Here is a 14156-nt window from a genome sequence, read left to right as displayed (position 1 = left end):
GGGTAGATTCATCCAATTGCGAAGATACCAGAGGAAAGACCCAGAGGGTAAGACCCATATACCCTTTATTCTTAGTATCATAGAAACAGCTTTAGTGTAGAGTATCACAAGAGAGAGGGATGTCTAGATTTGTTGGATTTACTGGAACTGTTGTCTCCAAGGTCTGACCACAGTCAAGAAAATGAAAATGAAGGATCAATGAGGCATGTAATTAAGAAGAAATATTTTTATTTACAGAATTTTCATTTCATTTTTAATATATCAATATATAAAAAAGAGTGTTAGTAACATTTGTGTGTTATATTGCTATCATAAAATAAGAAAAAGTTGTTAAATATTTTAATTTTAGAGACTTTTTGTTTTCTTGTGTCTACTTGGTATTCAGTGTACAATATATCTGATGTGAAAGCAGATTTTTTTTCAAATTAGTGTAGCACTTTTCTTTTAATAAAGTATACAAAAAGTAAAAGAAATATATACTATTTTTGGCTTATTTCTTGTTGCAAACATGTAAAATTTACGTAACTTTTTTCCTTTTATTTTATCTTTTTTAAGGAGGGAGTGTAAAGATTGTCTTCAAATCGAGTTTTTAATTTTACTTCAAAAGCCATTACAGTTTCTCACTATACAGATTTCACAACAATAAAATAATTTTTATAGTGTAACTAGTGCTTTTGTACACCCTCATGTTCTGAAGACCTACTCAAAACAGCAGTAATGTTTTACCATTTTATGAATTTGTTTGGCCAAAGAATTATTTGTTCTTTACAAATCTTATGAAATGACCTAAATTAAGTGAACAAGCTTTAATTAACTACATGATCCCTCCCACAATGTGTCAGGGTATGATGTCAGGTGCATGAGTTATAACCCCAAACCTAAAGAAGATTAAACATATTTATATCAAATGTTGAGTCTAGAAAATGTTTAGTTTTGTAAAAAAAAATTTGAGCAGTTCAGTTGAAATGAGCAGTCTGCATATAGAAATGACTTCACCAAAACATTGCTAACAAAGCAGTGGTTGGTGTGGCCAAAGACTTTTTTATGGTGGTCATGGCCACCYCTGGCCACCCCCTGATTCTTCCCCTGTAGTGAACTCCTGCCCATATTGACTTCCAAGAGCTTCAGCCTGTCTGAAATGTTTTTTTATACCCAGTCACTGACCTGTTGCTAAATAACCTAATTTGTTGCAAAATGTTCCTCCAGCTCTTTCTTATTTGTACCTCTGACTTTAACAGSCTTTTGGTATTGACATCATTTTTTTTCCTGAATCCTCCTTTGCCTGATTAATGTCAGCTGCGGCTGGTTCTGGTTATGAGCTCAGGATCCTTTTTAAGGCTCACTCCACGTTTGATCCACGCTGATGCATCATTGCTATTTGGTAGTTGCAAAAGCCTCATAGATCTTTGTATCCTAGTTATCGCCTTGTAATATTGTTCTTTGCTCTTGTCCAGGACCAAGTTCTGTCACTTTTGWCCACGCACTGTCCACGAGGAAGTTTACCACATTCACCATCTGCACTGCCACGAAAGTAAGAAGGATTGCACTCACCTTGCCACTCACCTGTGTTGGACTCCAGGTCACTCTGCTGAAGATTGGACTCTGTATTGGATCTCCCCTTGTCGTGTCGGACTGAGACCACCAAACCTGTCAGAAGAAAGACATAACAAGATATTATTATTTATCCTAAAGAAAGACTCTCTGGARCTGTGACTTAGCTCTCATTCTGCTTCCCTCTCACAGCCCTGGGTCCAAACAAAGCTGCACCTGTAAATAAAAAGCACTTACCTTTTGAAAACTGTCTCAGTGTGAGCTTACTCGGTTCCGCTTATCAGGTGACAAATTTCTACCTTGTGTCAGGTATATGTACGTATATACAGTATGTGTCTATTCCACGACATGGGTTTTATGAGACTTGCAAATCACTGCATATTGGTTTTGTCATTTAATGTCTTAATGTTTATAGAAATTGGGTTGTAGACTAACACAGACATTTAACAAACCAGAAGTTTTTGCAGTCAAAAAACATTCACTTCTTTCCCTCTTGAGTCATTTTATTTAAGACATTTGTGATTTTACTGACTGCAGAATGCACACTTACACATGAACATTGGCTGTGGACAGGGAGAACTTAGATTGCTTTAACTGAATTTCTAGTGTCCTTCAGTCCAAGTGACCAGAGTGGAAACAATTCTCTTATCCACATCAATGCAGACCCTCTGCTGGGTGCAGTGAAAGGGGCCGTGGACCTGCTGTTTGCAGGCAGGATCTGCCACAATCAATTACACAAGCTTTGATAAATACCTCTGTGATTTCCCGACTCTGCTCACCCCACACTTATGGTGAACTAAGGTAAAGGAACCAAACAAGTGCCGCTGAGACAAATAACCCCAGATCACTGTCTGGCTACAGTGCAATGTCTTTGCATGGCTTAAGTTAGCTGAAGTAATCCCACATGTCTCTGGATTTGATGCTTTTTAAGGTTAGCTGTTGAGTGGTCTGAAGGGCTGAGCATTACTCAGTTGTAATCATCACAAAACTTTGTTGCCTAATTAGCTGGAGGGCTCCTTCTAGTCTACATTAAAAAAATAATAAAAGACAGCGTTTCTCGCAACTTGCAAAGTCTTTTATCATTGAAATGTTTTTAATTTTTGTTTCTTGTTGAATTCAGAAATAGACAATTCAAAAGAATTGGGGTTGCATTTTAATAAGGTGAAAGGATTATTCTGTTTCAACAGGCAGCACTTTCATTTATTGAAATACATGACCATAATAAACAAAGGTGTGTATCATATTGTCATATAGGTATAAGACCATAAAAAGATTTGTTAAACTGTGGAGTAATTAGACATCGTATTGCATGAGTAACAAAATGAAATGAAGTTTATTTGGATCATTGTAAAGCAGTGTATCATTGCAGGTTCAGTCTTAGTTTGCTTTTGATTTGGTCATGTAAAAAAAAAAGAATATGTGAACCATGAGAAATATGGTTACACTGACAAGCTCTGAAATATTTAGGATATTTTCTCGAGTTTTTACCACCACATTCTATAATATTCATGAAATTCCTTTCAGTTGTTGAAAATTTTGGGCGTTTAAATGTTTTGGTATTTAGTGAAACCGATGCTTTGTGGTTTAAAACGTTAAATGCTGTCTTTGAGTTTAATTGGTCCAAATGTGAGCCTTTCAGACTGTATCCTGCAAGAAAAGGAGATGGCAGCGGTTGAATTCTTTGCTAAATGAAATTTATAACGGAAAGTTTTCTAAGTTTCTCAGAATTTGACTTTTGAAAGCAAACTCTTCTTTGGTTATTTCACTGTGTTGCCATGTTCCCTTTCATACTCACAAATGGAGGCTCTTTGTGTGTCCAGCGTTTTAACTTGAAGTTTCTGTGAAGCTGCGTCTTCTATTAGATATTCTATCATCTCCTATGTGTAAGATGATTTTTCTCTTTTGTTGGTGGCTGTATAGAGATAGGTTTAAGTGCTTTAGTGGAACTCCTATTCACCCCCATTTTCAACACTCTCCCATGGCCTCTTCGTTTACGGTGCCAGGAGAAAAAAAACATGTCATTGTGAACCATGACCCCATCCTGATCCACATCCACTCTCCACCAGGAAGCCAAACACATGCCTGAACAATTAACTCCTGCACTGCCATCAATTTAGCCCAGAGGGAAGAAAAGATCGAGTCACCCAAGATCAGGCAAAAAAGAAATAGAAAAACATAAGGATAAAAAGGTTTTTTTTGAAGAAAGAAATAGAAAAACATGTTTTTCAGTCCCTGCAATGTAACTGTCACTGGAGTGACAAGGAGACACTATTGAGAGCCTTGGTTCATTCAGCCAGTTTGTCTGAACTGTTCAGCAAACAATTACAGAGAGTCATGAGGGTTATGTTTATCTTGAGACCAAGCTTGCAAGAAGCAGGCTTAAAAGCACTTGCAAAAAAGGCAAGTGCATTTTCTTTATAAACTTGTGATGTTAGGTCTCAGTATTGATTCCTGTTTAAAGCAGCAGCTGCTGGTCAGCAGGAAGCTGATGGCAGTATGACCTACTGTCTGTTCACATTACACTGAAGAAGCTCTCAGGCCAGACATAATACAGTCAGCTCTTCAGTGGAAAATAGGTTATTAGCCAGGGATAATCACCTGTCTCTAGTTTCTACAGGAAACATCTACAAGATCAACATCCACAATCAACATATTATCGTAATCTACTGTAAAAGAAAAAAACATGTACAGTAGATTCCTGTAGATTTTTCCACAGTGAAACTCTACAGGAATTTATGAAGTGTATTTCACAATAAATGGTAACATAGCACAACTCTGTTAAATTGATTGTCTAAACATGTTGTGAAATTACAGAAAAGTTGGGTTTCCTGTAGACAATGGATGTTACAGTTTTTTTWAAAAAGTTAGCTAAAAGCCTTTTACAGGTTTCATGTTCAACGTTTTTTTAAGAAAATGTAGACTTTTGCATGTGAATGCTGGAGAGCTGCAATCACAATCATCWACTCATTCACAACACACTGAACTGAGATTTTAAATGTAATGCAAATGTGTGTGCGGGCCTGCAGACCATTTTTGCCATACACACCTACATATGGGGTCCTAATAGTCCCCATGGGGAAAATGGTGTTGGTGGGTCAGGGGTTAGGTTTAGGACTACGTGTGAATTGAGTTTAGATTAGTTTTAGGGTCAGATAGGTACCTGTGAGGTTAGGTTTAGGGGTCAGAGTTAGGCTGTAGAAATTAATGGAAGTCAATGCAATGTCCCCACAAAGATAGCTCTAGTGGACCGTCTGTGCGTGCATGTGTGTGTGTGAAAAAAAAAGCTGAAGCAGCTCTGTCACAGTTCCTCACAGCCTTCCTCCCATCACCCAGGAGTCTTGCAGCAGCCGTCTGTTTTAAAACTCGTGATCCTTCTTAAAAACTGTGCCTGATCTCTTTGTTAAATAATGCATCAGTTTTTTTGTAATGTAAAAAAGCTGGCTTTTAGCAGCGCTAGTGGGACAGTAATGCCACCTGACAATCGTTCCCTGCAGCCTTGACTGTGGCCTGCAGGAACAGTCAGACTCCTTGTGATTGACAAGGACAGAAAGTGGAGTAGTCTCACTCCTGTTTTTGACTTGTCAACTGCTGCCATGGGATTTGAAAGTGAAGGATGAAACCATGACATTGACTATAAGAAGTAAAGGACTTGGGCATGACAAGTATGATTACAATATCCAGGAAAGTCATTTAGGGCACGAAGGTTAGCACCAGCCTCAACAGGACATTCAATTATTCATGGCACTGGAGAGTGTTGGTGCTTTCAAGGCCAATCAGTTTACTGCTAGTTCAAGGAAGTTGTGTTCTAAAATACAGCAACAAACTATGCTACTTATCATTAAAATTAAACTTCTCTTTTTGTAAAGTGTGCAGTGTCAAGGTAAATTAACAAAATCCCAACAATTTGAAATGAAGTAGCATGCCATCTTAAATCAGGTTGACTACCAACATGTAATCAGTTATAGATGTATGCATGTCCACTGATTACTTTCTGGAAGTTTTATTTTAATCCATCATGGGATACTTTGCTAACAGACAAAGTGGAACTGTWACAACAACAGCCAGGGCGGACTCCACATGTTAATGCCAAAGTTTTAAACGGAGATCTTTAACGTTTAGTGCAGTATCTGTACATTCCACTAACTGATAATCACTTTTTGTGTTTCTAAGGTTTGCTATTTATTTCACAGAACTGCTTCTATTGAAAGCTGATTGTTTGGATAGGACTCATCTTGGGTCACCAGTGTTTCAGAAGTCAAGTTCCAATGGAGCTCTGATAGTATCGTGGTTCTGTTCATTATCTTAACTATTCCTGAGACTTTTCTTCTAGCCGAACCTCTATTCATTCTTAAATTGAGACTACAGTGWGGGTTTTAATACCACAGGACTTACAATGGAATTTACTTTCACRGTCTTTCCTCTTGTTCCTTTGCCCTTTAGTCTTAATTACTTCTGTCATACCCCCTGCTAATGTTTCATTTAGTTCAAATTGTTGCAATTACAGTACAATTATGTCTATTCAAGATTAATCTCAGCCCTATTTATCCCTCTCTCTTTTGTTCTATGACCCATTAGGATCTTGGAATTTTCCCATACATTGCTCATCATCTAGCACTCAGCTAGATGACTTGTCTGAATGGTTTTCAGGGGGCTATTTGTTCAGGCTCCATTCCATCAGCATCAAAATATCTTTATGTTTGTGGGCGTTTCTTGATACTGGCCTGTGCCTCCGTGCTGTCTCCCCCCACCAGAGTAGCCCTGTCTTGTCACTGGTGGGGTTTCTCTTCATGTCAGCTACTCGCTCTGTATTCCAATGATAGATCCCAAGGAAGAACCCCGGCTTCCATACTTGCTCTTCTTCCTCGTCACTCACTGTCTTCTGCTGCCTGAGGCACTCTCTTATCATTTTGTCCCAGGGGGGCATCTTCCTGAAGTGCTCATGGATGCCCCTTGCTTTGCTCTGAGCAGTGGTTCTGACACTCACAATCCTCCGTTGATCCCCTTTCTTCATTGTTTGATTTGCCGGCCTTTGGTTGGAAAGTCCTCACACCTTATAGTTTGTGCTTTGCTTTGAGTAAAGACCTCACAGAAGCRTATTGTCTATTCATTTGGCCATTTTGTTTAAATCTTGAAAATATTGTTAGATGACCCTTTAGCTACAACCACACCAGGTTTTAGCTCAGTAGAACAACTGACTGATAATTCTTTTTTTGGGGGGGTGGGGGGGGTGTCAGTTGTGAAGGCCATCTTGAATCATACAGGCTCTAAAATATTATCAGTTTATTTTTTATGATTGTTTTCTGTTTTCATTATGGTGAATCCTGTGGTTCAAAATAGATTTTCCTAACATGAGAAACAAAAGAGCACACAGACAGAGAATACATTATCCTCTACCTTTAATAGGTAACAATTACTACTCCACATTAGAGATGTGTGTCATAAAAAAGTTAATAAATGTATATTTTAAAGAATATGTAAGAACTTACTACAAATACAACATAAGTCTACTCACTCCGAAATGATCTAGTCCAGGTCACGACTGCAAACGACAGCAAGTTTCAAGATAAAACATGTTAGGCTTGACGTAATTTGATGCAGATATAAATTTACATAAATTGTTCATTTAGCATGACAGAGAAAGTCAGCTTTGACTGATTTTTTTTCATCTTGTTAAATATCCCTGTGGATTTAGAAATGTCTATGTGATACACATGACCATTTGGCTTAAATCATTTGACAAACATTTATGAGTTTGCTCATTGTGACGAGCACTGTGAGGAAAAAAGTACTGCCAAAATTATTTTTGCCACATTCCTGCTTTGCGAGTGAACCCTTTCAGTAAAACAACATGAATTTACGATGTTTTCTGCATCTGGAAAGCCATAACAACCCAGGTGATCACACAAAAATCAGAATAAGAAAAAACATTGTGCGAAACCCGTGTTTCACATATTTTGTCTTACATTTTGAGTGAGGCAAATCAAACTCAGGTGCGTCTTGTGTTAGCTGTTAAAAAAGTCAGAACAAAGGAAAAAATGTAGCAGCAGTAGTTCACTTGTGTGGATGAGTTTAAAGACACAAACATGGATCAGAAACACTCTCTGGTGTCAGAATCACAACAAATCTGATCAAGCTGTTTTAAAACTGAGTGAGTTCTCATGTTCAGTTATTCTGATTTTCAGTATTAAATCATCAGTAATAATAATCTGTACTGTAATATTTTTCTACAGTATGACTGAGCAACCTCACAAAACATTTTACAAAACATCACAGATGTTATGATTGGCTTTTCGGTGTTCATGTTTGATGATTGGCTGCCTCATTGTTTCCTGCGCCGCTGCACGCATGAGGAAGATTCTCCTAATGAGCCACTGGGGCTTYATAAGGCATCCTGACTGTCAGATCTTCGCTGATACATCTGACCATTCTGGTAGTATCCAAGCCACACTCAGTTTCTAAGTTTAGAAGATTGTACTTACCTTCATGTCCTGTTTCCTAAGGTGGATTTACCTCACTGACGGTTCCTCTCCTTGTGCCTGCAAAGAAAGGAGACTTCCAATCAGGTTTGACAATCATTACCTCCTGCCAAAGCCAAACGCCTCGAACACCTCTTCATGTTCATGCCACGCTGCCTAAAAGGAACTCACCTGTGTTTTTGGATTCCTCGTCCGTTCTGTGCTGCTCACCTCCAGCAGACCTCAGATGACCCATTACCCTGCACCTGTAAATAAAAAGCACTTACCTTTTTATTCCTGTCTCCTGGTCTGGTTCTTAGTTCTGCTGACTGTTGAACAATTTTGTATCAACACACACACATACTCTTTTTGTAATTTTTTTTTCTTATATTGACACTCAACTGCTTTTGATTTGGTTCATCTTAAATTTGAAAAAGATTAACACAATTTGACAATTTATGTGATTTATTTTATTTTATTTTTTGTTTGTAGTTTTTGGAAACATTAATTTCTTTCAACCAATAAACTACCAGAGTCTAAATATTARTTGGTTGGTTTCTGAACTGGGAAAAATAGGCCTATTTTTGGGCTACAGTGTTGTATGCTGGGAAATTTTCTTTTCATTTCATATACCAAAGTGTGTGCTAATTCATACACCCCTGAACAGATGCACTTCTATATTGTAAAATAATGTAGATGTCAGAATTTGTTTTTTTCTCTTGTGTTGATTGATCAACTCATCATTTGTTATAGAAAGTAAGAAGGATTTGCTGTTTTCTTTTTATAAATACCTCAACTCAAAAATAAAAAGTTCCCCACACTTGATACAAAAGATAATATAAAGAAGCAAAGCACCAGTTCTGTGGTGAAAATTACAACTTTATGATGTGCTTCAGTGAAGCAGCCGTGCATCTAATCATCTTTGTATTAATTATTTTATCCTCTTGTTCGATTAAGACCACAGTGATGTAATGCTGGTTTTAGCACGGTGGCAGCGGTGTGCTGCGTCTGTGCACGCATAACTCTTTTGTCCGACGCATTAACATTTACACACAAACACGCGTTGAAGTACACTAAAGCTCAGTGGGCGGCAAATGCAATGTGAGGGGTTGTGAAAAGTATCACTGGTGTAGTCACACGCTGTTACGGCGAGCAGCTTCGTGGACAGACACCCATACCAGATGCCCTGAGCTCAGAGGCATCACTGCGAGGGGAAAGAGCCAGTGCAGGGAAATAAGCACCTGTCATGTGCCAACTGAAGTGTTAAGTGCACAAATTGTGGAGGCGAGGGTGATGTTTCCGCAGGGGTGACAGCTCTGGGTCTGGGTGCCGTGTCACGGCCTGGCATATCATGCAGAGTCCCCCACTCCCCCAACATTCCCTCCAGCCCACCCCCAGCCTGCCGCTTGCTGAGGGGCACAATGGCAAGTATTATTTACTGGATGTCTGCCTCATTTCCTCATATTCATCCTGGCTGGCCTTCGTAGGGCCATGAGGGTTGTGTTGCCCCCCTTCCTCCTCCTCCTCCTCCTTGCTGAGGGGCGGCCATAACACAACAATTTCTGACGACCATTTAGATCATTTCTTTTGAGCGCGGGGTGTCAGCCGCAAACCAAATAGCTCACATTTGCATGCTGGGGTCGTCCCCTTGTGCCTCTCCCATCAGGTTGGGTATGAATGCAAGCCGTAGAAGGTGCATCAGGCTTGGTGTCAGAAGGCCTCTTCACAAACTAACATTAATGCCACATGAAGGTCTTTCTGTGAGCAGTGTGAAACTGCAAAATGTATGATAAATTGAGTGTGCTGCGGGGGGACTTTGTGGTTGTGAAGCGCTGTGACTGGTCTCAGGCATTGTTATGACTGTAGCTATTTAGGAACATGGGAGTTGACAGTGTGCTACTGGCAGCCATGGAAGCCAAATTTATCAGGGTTTTTGTGCTCCAGAAAACAGCAGTCGCAGTGTGAGAGTAAAGCGCAAAGTTTAGGAAGAGTAAAAGTTGGCCAGAGCTTCAAAGGAATGGACCAAATGTGGCCTGAAGGTATCAGCTAATCACTTGGTTAGCACAGTGACAGCCTTCAAGAAATACTTCAGTTTTTATGGATACTTGTTGTCAGGCTACAATCAACTGAAAAATGGATTTAGACTATGTGAGTTTTTAATGCAAAGGATCAGTAAAAGACAGATAATAAGTTGATGGTAAATAAAAGCGATTTGCAGAAAATCATTTGAGACAGTGCAGGATGCAGGGTTTCTGCAATGCTCTTACCTTTGTGCCTCCCAAAGTACAATAATAGTTCTGTACAGGGAGTGGTGTGAAATGCAATCATTACATTGTGAAGACCAGTTAATTTGTCTTATTGTGTCACTGAAGATCACCTGATGCAATTTCTCATTGCTCAGTGTTGCTTTATAGTTTTCAGAACACACCCCACATACAGTACGTGTTTCATTCATGATGCTGCTGCGCTTCTTCTAACATCACGTTTATTATCTGCTGCCATCTGCTGGAAAATGTGAGGCATGAGCTTCTTCTGCAGTTTGGCAATATGTAATATTAAAGTAAATAAAAGATATTGTGATGTGTTTTAGGTGAAGTACACCAGTGTGTAAATGGTTAAAACAGTGTTGGATTACAGGAACACTGTGCCGTTCACTTGATGTCTAAGTTCAGTTTTTATTAAATAAGTGTATTTTTTGCAAGAAAACAACATCGGTAGTTTAGCTGATGACTGCTGTTTACCTTCACTTTGGTCATCAATGAATGTGGTCTATTTGCAGCTGTCAACACCTAAACAACAGAAAGATTTTAAAATGTTTTTAAAACTGTTTCATGAATTTTATTAATTTTTAATTATTTTTAAATGGGTTTTTTTTTTGTTGTTTCTGAAAGCCCATCTTGGGACTGGCATTGCAAATTAGCCTAGGCTAAAAATGTTTTAGTGTAAGGTATTGTGAATACTTGACACTTCATATTTAATAAAATAAAATAAAATAAAATAAAATAAAATAAAATAAAAGGTAAATCCAAACATCTGTTCAGTCTATCACCTGAAATAATTAATATTTTTTATTGAATTTGGATCAGTGGTACATTTAAGGGTGCTTTCACAAAATAAATGTGGTAACAGAACACACATTTCATGACGTGTGTAATGTGAATAAAACAAACAATAAAAACATTTAAAAATAAATGCCCATAACAGTAACAGATTGGTTTAAAAAAAAAACATGAGTGTACCTAAAAGCTTGGTGATTGTTGAGAAGTCAATGAGTTAATTTAATTGTAAAACTGAGTATGAAATATAAATATGTAAAAACAATAGTAGACAATAAAGCTAAAGCTTGTGGATCACTCAGGGTGAACTGTGACAGCCCAAGGGAAAAAATWATTTTTATCCTGATGTTCTGCATTTTAGACTCTTACATTGCCTYCCAAAGAGCAAAAGGACAAGCAGTTAATTTCCTAAATGTGTTTGTTTTTCATTATGTTTCTAGTTTTACTGAGACCTCTCATGATTCAGACATCTTTGAGTACAGGTAGGGGACACCCAGTGATCTTCTTCGCTGGTTTGATAACTTTCTGAAAGGCCTTCCAGTCTGCAGCTGAGCAGCTGGAGATGATCGACAAAAGGTCACCAGCAGGTTTCTGTCCAGCTTGTTTCTATGGAGCAGCCTGAGAAGTGAAGTCTCTGCTGGGATTTTGCTGTCCCTGGAAATGGTGCAGAGAAACTTGAACATGGTCAGTGTTGTATAAAGTACCTCAAAATGGTAATTGAGTAAAAGTACAAGTATAATAAAATTACTATGGTAAAAGTTAAAGTCTCCTCTAAGAATATTACTTGAGCAATAATCTTAAAGTATCAGATTTTTTTTGTACTTAAGCATCAAAAGTAAATTTCAGATATAAAATATACTTTTATTAAAATTAAAAGTATTGAGTAAAAATGAGTGGTTAGATTTTCCGAAATACATTCGTTGGGAGGTGACCTCTCCAAAAAATGTTTTTTTTTTCTCTAAAAACATGCGGCTGTGATGGATTGTGTAGAAATTATCACCGTATCAGAATGGTATACATGTATACTTCTCATCTAACTACAACTAAATTCACTCTATACTGGATGCACTTTTTTTTTAGGATAGCACTTTTTTTAACATTAACAAGCTGAAACAAAAAAGGAAAAAATAGTTTCTACTTCTTACATTTTCAAACAATGTAAAGAGTAGAAAGTACAGATAACTGTGTAAAAATGTAAGGAGTAGAAAGTACAGATAACTGTAAAAATGTAAGGAGTAGAAAGTACAGATAACTGTGTAAAAATGTAAGGAGTAAAGGTAAAAAGTACGCTGAAAAATAAGGTAGACTGAGTACATTTGAGACGTGCATAGTTGAGACACCATCAATATCTTCTGTTGGCTGAAAGTCTTAGTTGTGATTTTTGCTGTGCACACGTGCATTAGTGTCCTCTTTCATAGTGGAAAATTTGAACATTATGAAAAGTGCCACTACAAAGATATCGACAAAAATATTTTTTGGCAGGCTAAGACGTTAACTTTACCATGTCCCTTCTACAGTGAATATCTTATTACCCTTATAGGACATTTAGATGTAACTTGAATATATGCAAACTTGTCCCCTAAAAGACAACACATTTCACAACATCATGGCATAAAAGAACATTACATAATCCAGTGAAATGTGCAACATGGTCACCGGGGTACAGTTGAGACACACTGTACCTGATGTTGATTTGTTTAGCAGCAATAGAATTTAATAGACCTTGAATAAACTATTATTTGAATGCAAACCATTCAGGTAGAACATTTAGTAATACTTCCCCACCAGAKGGGGCGCTCGCGAGTCGGAAGTAATCTGCTTGTATCTGCTTGAAGATGGCCCAAATCTCATGTGACGTCTCTGACTTTTGTGTTGGCACATCCTGGTGGACTATGTGTAAAATCCCAGAATTCATATGATGCTGCTACAGCTGATATTTATTTGTTGTCAAAATACCTTTTAGTAAATATGTTATTAAAATAAAATGAACATTTCAATGATCATTTTACTGATATGTATAAAGACTGCAAAGGCTGAAAAATCTTGAAGTCTGTATGAAACTGGAGGAAGTTTGAGGATTTCATTTTTTATGCTTTTTAAGCTCATATTATACATGAGATCGTATTATACATGAATAAATACGGTAGTTACTTTACAACTCTGAACACGATGACCCTCTTTTCTCCCTCCACATGTATGATGAGAGGTTCAGGGTCATGGTTGTGCCTCCTGAAGTCTTGAATCATCTCTTTTATTTTGATAATGTTGAGGGCCATTATCAGTGTCACTTCCTCTGGTTGCTAGGCAAACATTCCAAAACGTTTGCTTCTATGAACGCCATGGAGTTATGTCCCTGGTTACCAAGTCATAAACCATTAGTAGATGTGTTGTTTGTTAAAACAGCCTAAAACCCAGAGATGAGTCTAAGCTGAGCTGCTGGGGTTTATTCAAAATGAACAAAATGTTCATAGAGTTCCATGGGTACACATTCCAGAAGTCACTTGGAGAAGGCACCTTTGGCAAAGTTGTGAAAGCACACTCGACTCACCTGGGAAGGTCAGTAGCCATCAAAGTTATAGACACAAAAAGTTTTGATTCTAGCTACAGGGATAAGTTTTTATCTCACGAAAAAGAAATCATCAAGTCATTAAAACATCCCAATGTTGTGAGGACTCATGACATCTTTGAATCTCCCTGTGGCACGGTAAGAAGTTTACTTTTTCTTTCATTTATTTTATTTGAATCCTTTGATGAGCATCAGAGCAAGCATTGTTGAGGTCTCCAATTCAATCATAGGTTTGTGAGCTTTTTAAAATAAATTTAAATGAAAATATTTTGAAATAATTATTGAAATAATATATCAAATGAAATTAATTAGGTGGCCACTTTTAATAACAGTCCTAAAATACAAAGGCTGGTTCTGCTGACAAAGTCAATAATAGATATGGATTTAGATTAAAACAATATTTTATTTAAAACACAAGTAACATTTTGTAGGAACTCATTAATTAAATCTGCTGTTTGTTGTGCCCACAAAAAAGTTGGTAACCTAATTTGGAACAAAGCTTACCCAAATATAAACTCTCTTGATAAT

The sequence above is a fragment of the Austrofundulus limnaeus genome, unplaced genomic scaffold (genome assembly GCF_001266775.1).
Source record: "Austrofundulus limnaeus strain Quisiro unplaced genomic scaffold, Austrofundulus_limnaeus-1.0 Scaffold9, whole genome shotgun sequence".
NCBI classification, from domain to species: domain Eukaryota; kingdom Metazoa; phylum Chordata; class Actinopteri; order Cyprinodontiformes; family Rivulidae; genus Austrofundulus; species Austrofundulus limnaeus.
Note: the sequence above shows the minus strand (reverse complement) of the source record.